Source organism: Brassica oleracea, chromosome C4 (genome assembly GCF_000695525.1).
Source record: "Brassica oleracea var. oleracea cultivar TO1000 chromosome C4, BOL, whole genome shotgun sequence".
NCBI classification, from domain to species: Eukaryota; Viridiplantae; Streptophyta; class Magnoliopsida; order Brassicales; family Brassicaceae; genus Brassica; species Brassica oleracea.
In genome coordinates this window covers 21,609,049-21,627,601 of record NC_027751.1, presented here as the reverse complement: position 1 = coordinate 21,627,601, position 18,553 = coordinate 21,609,049, and the positions used below count along the sequence as shown (strand labels likewise).

At 31.5% G+C, this 18,553-nt stretch overlaps 1 pseudogene; it reads right to left on the bottom strand.

Moving 5' to 3' along the window:
• Nucleotides 1-7,174: 7,174 nt before the first annotated feature.
• On the bottom strand, nucleotides 7,175-18,553 carry LOC106338376 (annotated as a pseudogene).

Genomic DNA, 18,553 nt, shown 5'->3' with positions numbered 1-18,553 from the left:
CTATGTTTTCATTTCTTCGAACTTGTTTTATTAAAACTTAATAAAAGAAATGAATGATTTTATTGAAACAAACGCCAATATGAGTTTATAAATTGCGGATAAGTATACATTAAGGTCTATGGCCAGATATGTATAAGGGCAAGAATTTAGATGCTTTATATTCACCCAGAGAAACCCATTGAGATTATAAAATATAGAGATATAAGAATGGTTTCCACAATGGTACAATGGGAAAAAGGAAACAACAGTTCCTTCAGAGTTATGAAAATCGCCCAAGACCATATTAAGTCCTAAAGACTATACATGCATTCGCTATTGATCTAAGACTATGCCAAGATCAGTATGATAGAGGCAAAAGTTATGGTAACCAGATTGGTTTACCCACGAAATTATACACTTTATGGCATGACCGGATTGGCCATCCTAGTCCAAAACGTGATGCGAAATTGATATTGGAAAAGGCACAAAGAGTTATCCCATAGAATCTCACGTGTGTAGCATGAACACAAGGGAAACTCATTAGGCCATGATGTCCCAAAGCACTTAAAGATTATAGTATGTCCATGAGGGGGCAGTGAGGACAAATCCGCACATGTCCATACTATATATAGCTTGGCCATCACCCATAGGTCCAAACTCTCAGTCCAAGGCTTGGGGACACACGAATTTACATGCACCTTAACTAATAAGCATCATACCATTTAAGTGAGCATAGATATTCACATCTCAAATTTATTACGGGTCATGTGCCAGACATATACCATCTTAAGATATTTGGATAAGCCACCACAAATATATGTGCCGTCTAAGATGGATCCTTAGAAGAGGATGAGGATGGGGATATATGTTGGATATGAATCTCCCACAAATAATGAAGTACCTTGAGCCAAATATGGGTGATCTATTTAGTGGCCAAGAACACGGATTGCAAGTTTAATGAATTCGACTATCCAACATTAGGGGGAGAAAATAATAAGCTGGTAAGAGAAACAGAATGGCATCGACCATCATTGTCTTGGCAAGATCCTCGGACTAAAGAATGTGAAATAGACGTCCAAAGATTATACATTTACAAAGCTAGCTAATCAAATGCCAGACACATTTGCTGACCCAAAAAATGACTAAGTTATATATAAACCAGCTTGTAAAACACCAACGAAATTTATGTCCAAGAGAGACACAGTCAAGTTGATACAGAGTCTATACAAGATAGACCAATAGGTTCCACAAGATAAGAATCCTCGGAAACAAAAGAATGATAATCAAAATCTAAATCCGAGGTTACTAAGGAAACCATCCCAGACATGGAGATAAGGCCGGCCGGCTCTAAGGTACAGGTACCAAACAATGTAGCTTGGGACGCCAAGCTGCAAAGTATTAAAGGTCCTGATAATAATGAATCTCAATCGATTATATCATGTCTGGAACATAATGGAACCAATAAGGAATGTCGACATAAGATGATTTATTTGCATTCAAGGTAGCACTTGAATTTATCAATATAAGCGAGGATCATGAACCCACGTTAGTATAAGAGTGCACACTCGTAGAACAAATTGGATTAAATGGAAACGTGGGGTTAAATAGTTTAAAGAAGAAAGCCGTATTTAGTGTATTTGGCCATATGATTAAAACGCCATATGATGTTAAAACCAGTGGATATAAATGGGTCTTGTGAGGAATAGAAATCGTGAGATATAAATCTAATGTTGCACAAGGATTCTAACAAAGACCAGTAGTAGATTATGAGGAGATATACTCCCATGTGATGGATGCAACTACTTTTAGATTTCTCATAAGTCTGGCTATATAAGAGAGAAAAAGTAGACTTGCAGCAAATTGATGTAGTGGCTGCATATTTATACAATCCACTGGATAATAAAAGTACTATAGAGTATTGAGCTGAAAGTACAACAAGTTCTCGAGAACAATATTGATAATCATCAAAGTATATGATCTGAATATCCTAGGAACCTCTGGGTACAATTTTCCAAACAATTGAATATCTCAAGAAAGAGTTTGAGATGAAAGATCATGGAAAACAAAGTTTTGTTTGGGACTACAGCTTGAGTACATTAACAATGAAATCCTTGTGCATCAAATAGTATATACAGAAAAGGGTACTCAAGGGATTTAATGTGGACCAGTCTCACCCATTATCTAGTATATGGGCGTGAGATCACTTGTTTTGGACACTGATCCATCCAGTCCAAAGGTGGACGATAAAGAAGTCCATTTAGTCCTGAGATGGACGATGCATAAGTCTTGCTTTAGACTCTTATCTGTTTGGTCCACAAGAAGGACATGGTCGTGAATATCCCTGACTTGGACACGGATCCTTTGGTCCCAAGAAGGACAAGAAATATGTCTTTGGTCCGGTAAAGTCCATTACCCAAGTACCATTGGCGCCTTGATGTAATAGACAAGCCATACTAGGCCGGACATGTGTTCTTGCCGAGAATCTCCTATAAGTTTAGCTCATGTTTGACCATAAGGCACTAAAGACATACACGTCCCTAACCTTAAGTACTATTGGCGCCTTGCCTTGATATTGAGACCATTAGTCATTGGTCTCCATAAAGCTCAACCATCAGGTTGGGATGCGCCAACTTGAAGGACATATACAGAGATTGGGATACGTAGACTGAAAGATTTTCAGTGATGTTCAGAACAGGGGGAGTAATGCGTGTTGTACTCTTTTTCCTTAACCATGGTTTTATCCCACTGGGTTTTCCTGGTAAGGTTTTAATGAGGCAACATCCAAATCGTATTACGAACTCTGTATGGTTATGACATCCAAGGGGAAGTGTTATAGACCATATGATGGATGTCTATAACCGACCCGATCTATAACCGGTCCAATACCAAGAGAGAGAGACAACACAACCCTAGAGAGAGAAAGAGAGGCGGCCGCATGAAGAGGAGAGAGATGCGGCTTGGGCTTTAGGGAAAAAGAAACCCTATTTTCTTTTCCTTATATTTGTACATTTTCCATATTTATCGCTTTCATTTTATCTCTTTGTAACTCACATATACAAGGGCACCTTATTATTGAGTAATAATACATACAACTTATAGATTCCTAAACTTTAAGTTCATAACAGGTTTGTCTCTAATTCTTACGACCAGCTAAGCTCGAAGTGTTGCTTGTTTATATTCCGTAAATCAGGTTGGAGCATCAGTTAAGGAAAAATAACTTTATATAAAACAATTAAACGAATTTATTCTGAACAAAAGAAAATCGTATCGATAATCTCTAGCTACCCATTCGAAATAGCTTTTGATTTAGTGGATGAAGAAAGACATGATAAAAATAGGAAAAGAAAAGAAAAGAAAAAAATAATAAAGTTACAAGACAGCTATTTACAAGAAAATTGTGTAAATAAATCTAGTCATTCCATCTTTAAAATTTTATATTTATAAGTGAGGGTTATTGGTTCTAGTATTTTAATGGATTTAGAAATCCTCCTAGGATTTAATAAATTCATCTAATATATTAAAATTAAGTCCTATTTTTTATCTATTATTAAAATGTTGTCACTTAAGTTTTTCAACGGTCCTGAAATTAATTTATAACATATATCATAACAACAAAATTCAATACCAACAAATTGATATTTTTATTATGTTTAAACCAAAATGGATATTAACCAATTTAATAGTTTCTAAACTGACAACCAAATACATATATAATAAAGATCTTGCCTACTAATAAAATCTAATCCTAGGCATATTCCATTATTTATCTAATCATCCTGTATTTTGTATCATGCAAAGATTAATTAGATATATATTCGATAATATATAAGATCCTTATCAGTAAGAAGAGTTAATATATATGAATATTAATATTTTATTTTACATTTTCTTCTAAATCTTATTATCACCAACTTATCAATAACAATATACACAAACAATGAAGTTACAAATAATTATGACCAATAACACAAACACAAAAGAATATTATTAACATTAAAACAGTTAATAATATTATTATCAATAAGTTTATTCTCAAAAGACCCTCTGTTTCAAAATGATATATATTTTAGAGTTTCACATATAAGAAAACATGTTAATATATGTATTATTTTTTGTGATTAGCTATTTCCCATAATTTTTAGCCAATCATAATTCAGTAAACACAATTAATGTCTCCTAAATTTGTAATTTATCATTATTAGATACATTGAAAATGTGAAATATGCATGTTTTAGAAACAATTATTTTTTTCTGAAACATTGATCATTTTGAAACAGAGAGAGAGTACTAATTTTCAAAAGAATAATCATATAGTTTTCATACAAGTATAAATTATGAATATATATGATAAATTCGCGCTAGATGATTTTTAAATCAAACAAATAGATTTCAGAATCAGTCATACAAAATTCAAAATCTAAATAGGTGGATTATTATAAATCAATCAAATGGATTTACAATAAATTCTTTGTAGTAAAATAAAAAATAATAAAAACTAAAACACATGTTTTTCATTTCATATATCATAGGTTATATTTATAGCATAAAATCACTCCACATATTTGTTTCTATTGTGGCTCTCACTTGATTGGCATGTTCTCTTTGCTGATCCTGAGTTACAAGAATTTATTCATCATTGTTATTAACTTCTTCAAGATCTTCAACATCGTCAGAGTCTTTTTCTTCAGGAAAATTATCGGTTCTACAGAACTTCCATAGAAAATTATGTGACCCAACACACGCAAGTACGATCTCCGTTTGTGTCTTGTAAGGAAAAGGAGGTGCAGATTTGAATATACCAAAAATTCGCTCGATAACATTCCTCAAGGAAGCATGACGATGATTAAACAACTCTTTATCATTCTAAGGAGTAGAATCTTGACCAGAAAACTCTTGCAGATGGTATTGAACATCTCGATATGGAGCTAAAAAAGTTTTGGCGATTTGCAAAACCACAATTAACTAGATAAAAAATTTCTTATTTTACACAATAAAGTAATTAATTATTTAGAAACATATGTATGATTTAAAATATTTATTTATATATATGTACCTTCTGGAACTGGTTTCGATTAGTGTTCCTTGTTAAAGCATCATTCAATATTTTTGAACTCTGAGCTGAACCTTCCCATCCACTAAGCACGTATATGAATTCAAGATCAAAATTACATGCAACCAACACATTTTGCGTTCTGTTGCAGAAAGGAGCTGCATCTTTTTTTGTACCATTGCAAATATATGTGTACCATCGATAGCTCCGACACAATCCTAAACATAGAAGAAAAATTATGCTCTACAGAAAATAATAATTGAATCATGGTAAAAAATAATAAATATGATGTACCTTAAAATAAGGATAAAATCTTGTACTTTCTTTAATCTTTTGAGGTGTTCCGGGGCCAGCCGTAGCCATAAAACTTGGTGAAATTTGGTTTAAATCTCGCAAAACTTTGTGAAAATTCTCACTTATAGCAAACTTGGTATCTCTTAAAAGTATCTCTTGTATAGCAATACCTCGAATTTTGGCCAACTACTAGGAGAAAAGATGCAACCATTAAGTCTGATATATCTTGTATCAGTTAAACTTGTCTTCTCTCAAAGAAAATTGCATAACTTCAAGAAAATATTTGGATACATCCGGTATAACTCTCTAAAATGAAAAGGATCTTCTTTTGGCACATTTTCTATATAATCTTAACCAGCTCTTGTGATTGGGCGCCGTGTGGGACGTTCAATTTGTAACTGAAGTTCACGTTGTCGCTTCGTCAAACACATCATCTGACGGAAAATTAAGAGCAGCAATAAAACAATATGGGCATTTAACTTATCGTCTTCATGCGACAAATATGACTCTTTTTCTTCTGATTCTTGTTGCCCAAAAAATTCTGGATCCATGTTTGATAATATATTCTAGTCTTGGGCATTCGGTTTTCGGTTTGGTTTCGGTTCAGTTAATTCGGATTTCGGTTTTTTCGGTTTTGGACTTTAGGTAACCAAACAGGAACCGCCCAAAAATCGATTCGGATCGGTTCGGTTTCGGTTCAGATCGGATAATTACGTTAGAAACCGATAACTATCCAAAAATTATCAGGTCCAGTTCGGTTCTTGTTACTTTTGTACTCAATCTACCCAAAAGTAACCAATCTACCCGAATTACCCAAATAAAAAGTATCTGAATTACCCAAAAATACTTAATTTTTTAAATGTTAAAGTTTATAAAATATTGTTGAATTTTAAAACTATAACTAATGAAATCTGAATATTTTAGTATTTAGTTGAAATGTAAATAAATTTTTTTTTTTGGATTTATAACATAATTTAAACATTTTAGTTATTTAAATCTAAGTATAAGTATTTTTTTAAGTATGTATTATATTTCGGGTACCCAAAAGTACCCATTCGGTTATCAATTTGGTTCCGGTTCGGTTCGGGTACCCACAATATTTTAAAATAGGAACCGTTCGGGTTATTATATTTTCTAGTTCGGTTTCGGATCGGATAATTTCGGTTCGGTACGGTTTGTTTTTTCGGTTCCGGTTAATTTTGCCCAGACCTAATTTATTCCTTTGACAAAAGGGCTATCAAACAAGCACGAGAGTTTTATTATTTTCTTTGGTGGGTTTCTCTTTTTTTTTTTTTTTTTAATAAGCAACTAGAATCATTATTTTTGTAAATTATACATTTTCAGTTAGTAAAGTTTTCTTCAGTTGCACAATTATCATTTTATATTTATGAAAACTTTACATTAAAAAAAGCTTGTATAGATACGTAAATATGTAAATTTTGATGTGCTAAACGTTTACTTTTTAATTGTATGTAAATTTTACATAAATATAAAAATGACATGCTGTGCAATCGAAGAAAACTGTACTGTGCACATCTCAAATTTTTACATATTTTCATATACTTTACAATCAATAAAAAAAGTTTTAAAAAATGTACAAAGGAAAACACTATTCTAATTTTTTGTCTATTTTGTATGCAAGGCAAGACACATGTGCTTAGTGGATCGTAATATGTTTGTATGAAAGACACATGCTTGGTGCATGTTTCGAACAAGAACAAAGGATACCAACACCAATTTCATTAAAAAAACCATGTAATCAAATGCAAAAAAAAAAACAATATATAAGATCCAACATCAGTAAATAATAAATAAATAAAAACCACATATAAGTAATAGATCAAATCAAAATCATATCACGTTATGTTTAATCCAACCGCAACGTTCATCAACGGACATGCTAATGAATACGTCTTTCATTCCTAGTTGATGAATCAATTTAACAGCATCGTAACGTACATATTCCTCCAATTAGAAAATTCTTTGATTGCTTCCCATAGATTATTTTTCTTTTTCTCTGCTTCTCTTTGTCCAGCCTCTTGTTTTTGTCTTCTTTCTCTTCCTTCTATCAAATTGAAGAGTTTGTGAGTGATTGTTGTCAAAGCATTCATCTCATTAACTTCTTCTACACCTTCTTTTTGAGTGAAAAGATCACCAACTTTGTTAAGAGGACTAGTCTTTTGTCTCTTTCGTAAAGGAAGCTTTTCTACAGTATCATTTGGAGGGCTGCAAAAAAAAACGATGATTGAGATTCATAGTTTTGTTGGTCATGAAAAGATAACTCTTCACCACTATTTTTTGTTCCTTTTCTGTTTCTGCAACTCCAACGGTTTTTTGTGCATCAGTAGTATCACCTAATCCAATAGCATTCGTACCCGTTGCTATATTCTTGTCAAATATAATTTTGAGATCATCAAATTCTTCAAAGCTTTCAGTCACGAAATATTTTTAAATTCGGATGTGCCTAAAATAAAATAAAAAATTAACAAAACAAAAAATTAATAGTAAATAGTCTTATGAATTGTTTTACCTTTAGATATTCAGTCCACACTTCTTTCGAAGCCGTAAACCTTTTTGTGGTTGAATCCCAGCCAAAACCAGAACTAAAGTGAAGAAGTTCGGCCGCGTTCAGATATTTTGTTTTTAAGATCTTCATTCTGTTTGAGTAGTGTTGATAAGTTTTGCTGCATCCATGCAATCGATTGAGGGTAGGCAGAATTCGTCTCTCCACCGTATATTTTCTGAATGTGCCATCACTGTTACGCAAACCCGAAGCAACAACATCCAAAAGTAGATTTATCAAAGTTTTATTTTCTTCAGTACCCATTAAATATATGAACATTTTCCTCACTCATGTGATGGTTCACGTGTTTCTTGATGTGAGTCTTCCATTGATGCTTTTGGTTTTAGGGTTTTATGTGTTTGTGTTTTATAAACTTTTTGTCTGTATAATGAAGATTATATAGAAATCATGACATACGTATTCAACAAAAGGGATAATCAGTAAAAGAAAATTATACAAAATGGATGGTCAGAAAAATATAACTTTTTGAAAATAAACACATGTATACAAACGACATTCAACTAAAAAAATGGAGGTTATCAAAGTTTCATAAAAAATGGAAGTTGGTGCAAATAGAATATTGCATGCATGATGAAAGTACTTATAGTTTATTTGGAAAATTTCTTTTGTACGTGAGATATTGACTTTTTATTGGAGACAAACAAATCCATTCAAATAACAAGGTATGACTCAATATTTTTTTGATGACCCTTGTATCCGGGTGTCCCCGAGAGAGATACGATTAGCGCCTAATGACCATCCACTGGAAATCTGGGCATAGCCGCCAAAGAGCCTGCCGAAGGCATCCAAGGGGCTGGTGATTACCCCATGTTAGTCCATCAGTGGCCACATTCAGCTTATACATGGGTTTCTCCGTATTAGGTCCAAAGGTCCTACAAGATAATCACCACAAATCCGCCAGCAGCAACGCTTCGAACCATGCACCTGTCGGATAAAACCCTTCCGCTTGCCACTAATATAATTCAATATTTGCTTCTTTGTAATTTGCTCTTTAAAACATTTATAAATCTATTCAAATCCAAATTCAAATCAAATGTTTAAGCAAATCCTTACTATTGAATAACACCTAATTTTGAAATCTATTTTAGAAGCATAGAACCAATAACAGTGAATTTGAATATAGATTTTAAAATCATTGGACCAATAACACTTGATTTGAGTTAGATTTTCAAATCCATTAAAATGTACAAACCAATAACACCCTACTTTTTATTGTAATTTATAATTTTTATTCAAATTACTAATGCTAGTGGTTACAAAAATTACTGTTTATTATTATACATGATTCAATATAATTTTATATCTATCTATACCATTATTTATGAAGTGATTTTGATGACTTTGTCATGTGATTTTAGTTAGTTTCCTTATTTGTAGTTTTTTATTTGTCATATTTTTCATAATTTTAGATAATTTGCTTATTTTTTATATCCTTAATAATTTTAGTTTTTTTTTTTCATATTTGATATCATTCAAATTAACCTAAGGAGTGACTTTACTCACTCAAATGAGAGGTTTAGTTATAGTATCATGGCTAAAAACAGGGAAAATCAATGGTATATTAATATTCTCCATAATCTGAGGTAATATATTTATTTATCATGTTCTTTATAATTTTAGTTGTTAATTTTATTTATATTTCATATTTTAAAATAATTTTAGTTGGTAATTATAAATCATTAATATAAACATGCGGTAAGAAATCAGTTAAGAACCAGTTAGAAATATTTGATAATTTTGGTTGGTATTTATTTATTTTATTTATTTGTCACATTTGCTAATTGATTTCGCTCACATGTCATATTCACCATAATTTTAGGTTGTTTTTCTTATCTGTCATGTTTTTTTTTTATTTTTCATGTTTTTATTAATATTTAAAAGCTTATTTTTCATATTTTCCATGATTTTAGGAACCAATGTATACCAAGCCCCAAGATAAGCGAGTAAAGTAGATTAAGGTTGGAAGTCAGCTTTGGTTTCTCCAGACATTCTCAGTAAGTGTGGATTTGAGCAACACGTGATACACTGCGGTGTTTCCATCTAATACACCATGCAGTCAATAAATCTAGATGGTGCTAGAGAGTGGTTAGAATAGCAATCAAATTGTAAAAAGATCATTATCAGTTTCTTGGCTCAATAAAAATTTAGTAAAAAATCAATGAATAAAACTCAAAATAAAGCACAATATCAGTAAACCTCGACAAAGACTTAAACAACACTGTCTCAGTGTTATCTAGTCGAATATTGGTGGATAAATAAATCAAAAGCACACAATTTAACAAGGAAGAACAATATATCTGCTCGATGGGTCTCGATCGACACAGTTAACTGGTTATCGATCGCTGTGGATGATGAATTATCGATCGATACCGGCCGGTCCTATCAGTCGATGCTTAGCGCAATCGTCTACTCGTATCTTATTTTATCTGAAAATAAAACACGAAAAATCAGCAAAAATGTAAATAAAACTTAGTAAGAGCTTACCAATGGGTTGCCTCCCATTAAGCGCTTTGTTATAGTTATTTATCATAAAAAAATTAAACAAGAAAATAACCTAGACTAATTCAAACTAATTAGATCTAATGGCGATCAATGCTCCCCGACATTGGTGCCACATTTGGTATCGCTCAAATTATCCTCAGGAATGACTTTACTCTCTCTCAAATAAGAGGTTCAGTTGTAGTACTTAGGGATCAAATCGACAAGGAGCGAGGGCACACAATATATCTAAAGCATTAATGATTAAGCTAGGCTCGTAGGTTTAAAACAGTAAATAAATGAAAGCAGGATGAACGAACAATTGTTCAGTTGATTGAGGTTGTAAACAATTAAGAGAAATAGCTAGATCTAGGGTTTCATGTAATCATGATTATAATGATATAGAATGTTTAGGTTGACAATCCTAGAACTCGAAGTCTAATGCAAAAGGTATCCAGCTTCCGCTGTGAATATATTCTATTGACAAAGTCCAATATCTCATTTGTCGCTTGTTGATACAGATCGAGCGTCGATTGATACTATTAACTTAGCGTCGATTGATGCTTCCTTAGGCAAGCGTTAGAGAGTTGATCGATAGGCTCACTAGTCTTAACTAAATCAGCTGTCACTTGTTTCTAACAATCCTAACTCAAGGGAATCTATTCTGGTGCAAAATATACCATCATAATTGTCCAGAATCCTAATATCAGGGTTCTACCTAGCTACTCTAGAACACAATCATTACAAGCAATTCCTTGAAGGATGTCTATCACCTTAAAAATTCTATAGTTTTGGCTAATCTTTCATAACCCTAATTGAACCCTAAATTTAACAGATGAATTACTAAAACATACCAAAGCAGAACATAACAAATATCTGAATAAACTGCATAAATAGAATAAGCTCGGAAAACTTGAGTTCCAATACAAGGTTCTCAAGAAGTCTTGGATCTTCTCTCCAAACTAGTAAAAACTCTAAACTTTGTGGTATTAAAATAAGAAAGTGTGTGTTGCCCAATACAATGACAAAAAACATAAATATTAAGTCAAAGTCATCCATGGGTATTTCTGTAATTATGTGGAACTTGGGCTTCAAGTCGGCCCGCTCTCGCGCTTCGTTGTCGATCGACGACAAGAGATGTTTGTCGATTGACGGTTGACTGTGAATGTCGACTCTGGCTGGTTCGATGAACAACTACGAGTTTCTTCTGTCTTTATCTCCAAAATGCTCCAAAATCACTACATTGCTCCAAAGCATACTGAAAACTCTAAATAGATTCTAAAACATAATAAATAGATTTTAAAAAACTTATATATCATGGCTAAAAACTAGGAAAATCAATGGAATATCAATATTCTCCATAATCTTTGGTAGTATATATATTTATCATGTTCTTTATAATTTTAGTTGGTAATTTTATTTATATTTCATATTTTAAAATAATTTTAGTTGGTAACTATAAATCATTAATATAAACGTGCGGTAAGAAATCAGTTAAGAATCAGTTAGAAATATTTGATAATTTTTGTTGGTATTTATTTATTTTATTTATTTGTCACATTTGCTAAGTCATTTCGCTCACATGTCATATTCACCATAATTTTAGGTTGTTTTGCTTATTTGTCAAGTTATTTTTTTTATTTGTCATGTTTTTATTAATATTTAGAAGCCTATTTTTCATATTTTCCCTGATTTTAGGAACCAATGTATACCAAGCCCTAAGATAAGCGAGTAAAGTAGATTAAGGTTGGAAGTCAGCTTTGGTTTCTCCAGACATTCTCAGTAAGTGTGGATGTGAGCAACACGTGATACACTGCGGTGTTTCCATCTAATACACCATGCAGTCAATAAATCTAGATGGTGCTAGAGAGTGGTTAGAGTAGCAATCAAATTGTAAAATGATCATTATCACTTTCTTGGCTCAATAAAAATTTAGTAAAAAATCAATGAATAAAACTCAAAATAAAGCACAATATCAGTAAACCTCGACCAAGACTTAAACAACACTGTCCCAGTGTTATCTAGTCGAATATTGGTGGATAAATAAATCAAAAGCACACAATTTAACAAGGAAGAACAATATATCTGCTCGATGGGTGTCGATTGACACAGTTAAGTGGTAATCGATCGCTGCGGATGATGAATTTTCGATCGATACCGGCCGGTCCTATCAGTCGATGCTTAGCGCAATCGTGTACTCGTATCTTTTTTTATCTGAAAATAAAACACGAAAAATCAACAAAAATGTAAAATAAAACTAAGTAAGAGCTTACCAATGGGTTGCCTCCCATTAAGCGCTTTGTTATAGTTATTTATCATAAAAAAATTAAACAAGAAAATAACCTAGACTAAATCAAACTAATTAGATCTAATGGCGATCAAAGCTGCCCGGCATTGGTGCCAAATTTGGTATCGCTAAAAGTATCCTCAGGAGTGACTTTACTCTCTCTCAAATAAGAGGTTCAGTTGTAGTACTTTGGGATCGAATCCAATAGGAGCGAGGGCACCCAATAGATCTAAAGCATTAATGAGTAAGCTAGGCTCATAGGTTTAAAACAGTAAATAAATGAAAACAGGATGAACAAACAATTGTTCAGTTGATTGAGGTTGTAAACAATTTAGAAAAATAGCTAGATCTAGGGTTTCATGTAATCATGATTATAGTGATATATAATGTTTAGGTTGACAATTCTAGAACTCGAAGTCTAAAGCAAAAGGTATCCAATTTCCGCTGTGAATATATTCTATTGACAAAGTCCAATATCTCATTTTTCGCTTGTTGATACAGATCGAGCGTTGATTGATTCTATTAACTTAGCGTTGATTGATGCTATTAACTTAGCGTTGATTGATGCTTCCGTAGGCAAGTGTTAGAGAGTTGATCCATAGGCTCACTAGTCTTAACCAAATAAGCTGTCGCTTGTTTCTAACAATCCTAACTCAAGGGAATCTATTCTGGTGCAGAATATACCATCGTAGTTGTCCACAATCCTAACATCAGGGTTCTAGCTAGTTACTCTAAAACACAATTATTACAAGCAATTCCTTGAAGAATGTCTATCACCTTAGAAATTCTATAGTTTGTGCTAATGCTTCATAACCCTTATTGAACCCTAAATTTAACAGATGAATTACTAAAACATAACAAAGCAGAACATAACAAATATCTGAATAAACTGCATAAATAGAATAAGCTCAGAAAATTTGAGTTCCAATACAAACCTCTGAAGAAGTCTTGGATCTTCTCTCCAAACTAGTAAAAACTCTAAACTTTGTGGTATTAAAATAAGAAAGCGTGTGTTTCCCAATACATGACAAAACACATAAATATTAAGTCAAAGTCATCCATGGGTATTTTTGGAATTATGTGGAACTTGGTCTTCAAGTCGGCCCGCTCTCGCGCTTCTTTGTCGATCGACGACAAGAGATGTTTGTCGATCGACGGTTGACTGTGAATGTCGACTCTGGCTGGTTCGATGAACAACTACGAGTTTCTTCTGTCTTTATCTCCAAAATGCTCCAAAATCACCACATTACTCCAAAACATACTGAAGACTCTGAATAGATTCCAAAACATAATAAATAGGTTTTAAAACACTTATATATCATGGCTAAAAACTGAGAAAATCAATTGTATATCAATATTCTCCATAATCTTAGGTAATATATTTATTTATCATGTTCTTTATTATTTTAGTTGGTAATTTTATTTATATTTCATATTTTAAAATAATTTTAGTTTGTAATTATAAATCATTAATATAAACATGCGGTAAGAAATCAGTTAAGAATCAGTTAGAAATATTTAATAATTTTGGTTGGTATTTATTTATTTTATTTATTTGTCACATTTGCTAAGTGATTTCGCTCACATGTCATATTCACCATAATTTTGGGTTGTTTTGCTGATTTGTCGTGTTATTTTATTTTTATTTGTTATGTTTTTATTAATATTTAGAAGCCTATTTTTATATTTTCCATGATTTTAGGTTTATTCATTAGTTTTGATAAATAATTTTTTGAATTGTTAGTTTTAAACAATTTTAGTGATTATCTAATAAATGTTTTCCGTTATATTCAATATAATTATTAACGGTATTATTAAATTTTAGTAGTAGTTTTATAGAATATTTAACAAATATTTACTTTAATAATATTAAATAATATAATATTTCCTTTTTTATTAGTTTTAGAAGGATTTTTTTCCTCTTTTATGTTAAGGAAGAGTTATATAGTGTTGTAGGTTTCATTATAATCGGGGTACCAATCAAAAATTATGTGTCCAAAAAATACAATCTCTTGCCGTTATAATTAAAAACTAGGATAAGACGCAGGGTAAATTTATATGAAAATTATTTAAGAAATATCGTATGGAAAAAAAAATTATATTATTGATCGAATTAATATATTTGGTCCTTAAACAATTTTTTAAATTTGTTTTGTTAAGTACATAATTTGTTTACTAATGAACTGATCCCAATTTTAAAAATATTTTAGGTCAAAAATTATTTATCCCATAAAAACCTAACGTTTAGGTCGAAGAATCTCATGCCTACTATTTGGTTACAATGAAACTATGTCAGCTCGGTTTTATATCATGATTTAGCAATTTAAAAGTTAATTATGGTTATGAGAAGTTTACGTTCACGTGCCAATCCTATCTATCTTTGATATTTTTCTCCTTTTTGTGTGATTTTGGTTATTACTCGATATAAATATTGATTTTTGAGTTTATTCTCATTTCTTTCATTTATTTTGGCCTGATATTTAGAAATTTTTTAAGATTCAAAATTATTAAAGAGATATATACTTAGGTTAAGATCTGTGCCTTGTGCAGAATAAATACTTATTTTATATTTTTCTTCGTAATATGAAATAATAAAATAATAATTATATATTAAATAACTAAAAAATCAGTGACTATTATGTAATAAATTGGCTTGCAAATATAAATCAAATGACCGCTGTTGTTTATTCGCAACCATTTTAGAATAAAAAAATCAAAACAATCAATCTTATCTATCGTATATGATATATAATTAAATTTAACCGATATGAAGTATATATATATATATTAACATAAATACCTATTAAAATAAAACTATTTATTTATATGATTTTATTATCATTGTATCTTATTATAGAAAAAAATTTAAACATTGATCACAAAAGTCTATGTGAGAATTTTAACAGTTTTAGTAATTTATACTCGTTTTGAAAAATTGAAAATACAACATATACAAAAAAATCTAAAATTTTAATATATGATTAATGTAATTGTGTAATTTATTTTAATAGTAAAGAATTAAACAAAAATGATAGAAAACAAACAGATTATTAGCAAATCTTCATTATTTAAAATCATTTAATTACTATATATATATCATAATCACATTAGGTAATTCCGTAGGTTTTATTTAAGGAAATAATATATAATAAATATCCACTTTGCTTTAATTAATATCATATGATATCATATAGTTGATATTAAATGTTTTTGATGAGATATAAAAATCGAATTGGACCAACATGTTTTTCAATTTCAATTTGAGGGTGACACGTATGATTAATTAACTACCTAATTGATTAACACATAAACAAGAGATTTTTTTAATTATTACAAAATTGAGGTTACATCTTTTCAAATGTTCCTCAATTAATATATAGGAGATTTAGGTTCTACTAGACATATGTAACTTATTACTTTTATTTTTTAAAGTTTTAGTTAAATATAAATATGTTTTTAATTATTGTATATTTTGTTAATAGCTGTCACTATAAACTCCGATGAAGTGGAAATTCATATAGAATACAATTAAACAAAAGTTCGTAGGAATCATTGGAAAATTAAAAAATTGTTTTGTCATCTATACTATTATTTTAATATAGAGGGGTTTGGTTTCATAGGCTTCATTGGTAATTGTTAATTCTGGTTTTATTTTGTAGATTTATCAATTATGTTATTTTAAAGTATTAATAAAACTTTATTAGATTATGATGATGATTCTTTTTACATGTATGGTTTGTTGATAGAATAAATAAAAGATTTGCAAGTACCAAGCCATTATATAAGTTGTATTATAATTTAAAAATTCAAATTAGATTTTCTGATTATTTAATATTTGAAATTAATTAATAATTTAGATTGAAATAAACAATTATGCTAAATTTAGAATTGATTGGATATATATTTGTCCGCACAAGGTGCGGACCATCATTTAGTAATTAATGTTATTTAAATAATAGTATGTAAGATTTGCAAAAAATTCAAATAAATGAAATTAGTTCCCAATTTATAAATATAATATTAATATTAAAATAAACATATGTAAAATATTATATTTCAGAAAATGTAAAATAACGTCGAAGATCAGTGCACTTCTTTTTGTTTAAAAATCGAAGATCATCAATGTTCTTAAATCTGGACCGGGTTAAACCGCAAATTAGACACCAATCCGGGTTGGGTTAATGGAAAAATCCAACTAAAGTTGAACTGGAAAAACCCGTATTGGACCGTTGAAACCCTGGGAACAGACGGCCGAATGAAACGGTCAATCCTGGTTCATACATGAACCAAAACTTTGTTAACAAAACTATTCACTTTTATTCTTTTAAAATAAAAAATGGTTTTTGAAAGAATAATAAAGTATTATTGTAACCAATGTATACCAAGCCCCAAAATAAGCGAGTAAAGTAGATTAAGGTTGGAAGTCAGGTTTGGTTTCTCCAGACATTCTCGGTAAGTGTTGATGTGAGTAACACGTGATACACTGCGGTGTTTCCATCTAATACATCAGGAAGTCAATAAATCTAGATGGTGCTAGAAAGTGGTTAGAGTAGCAATCAAATTGTAAAAAGATCATTATCACTTTGTTGGCTTAATAACAATTCAGTAAAAAAAAACAATGAATAAAACTCAAAATAAAGCACAATATCAGTAAACCTCGACCAAGACTTAAACAACACTGTCCCATTGTTATCCAGTCGAATATTGGTGGATAAATAAATCAAAAGTACACAATTTAACAACGAAGAACAATATACATGCTCTATAGGTGTCGATCGACACAGTTCAGTGGTAATCGATCGCTGCGGATGATGAATTGTCGATCGATACCGGCCGGTCCTATCAGTCGATGCTTAGCGCAATCGTCTACTCGTATCTTTTTTTTATCTGAAAATAAAACATGAAAAATTAGCAAAAAATGTAAAATAAAACAGAAAGATCTTACCAATGGGTTGCATCCCATTAAGCGCTTTGTTATAGGTATTTAGCTTGACTTTCTGGATGTTTTATGGCGTGAATGGAGGTAGTGGAATACTTGTTCGGAAACAAGTATCAACATCTTCTCTGCTCTTCTCGAACCATGTACCAACAAAGCTCTTGATTGCTTCTTCACCTCTGGTTCTGTCTTCTTGCTGCCTTTGAATAATCGTTTGAGCTGAATCCACTTTCAATTTCAGTGACTTCATCCGACTTTCTAATCCTGCAATGGGGTTAGCATAGGAAAATAAACATCATCTATATTTTCATAAAACTCATCAAACATTTTGTTCCTTGATGTAGAGATGTCATTCAGGAGTTCCTCGATGTTGTCTTTGTTGTATGAACTAGCCGGTGGGTAGTGTACTGGAGGACGAACTCCAGGCATCTGAAAACACCCTTCATACTGTGGTAAACTCAGATACTTCCCTCCTGACTTATCATCCATCTCCAATATTGCTTCTATTTCCTCCTTAGAAACATTGATGATCTTCCCATCCATTGTCTGTGCATTTCCATCCTCATCTGTGTATACTCCATACTCAGCAAGCTGCACTACACAGATCTTCCTCTTTGTATGGGTAGCAGTCGAATTCACAAATCTCTCTCGGTGGTCTTCGTCTGCCCAACTGTCGATCGATGCTTCAAGATTCTTGTCTATCGTGGCCTCAAACCGGTTTTTGAACGATCGCTCAGGCTGGGTGTCTATCGATGATTCACCGTCTGATTTGCGTTCTGCTCTAGAATCGGAGTAACAAACTTCTATGAAACCTGGATAATCTCTAATCTCCATGGAGGACATATGTGGCTTGACAACTATCAATCGATCATACACATTAGGGTCTATCAGTGTCAGGTACAACTGGTTAGTCTGCATGTTACAAACTGCTCCTACAGTAGCCAT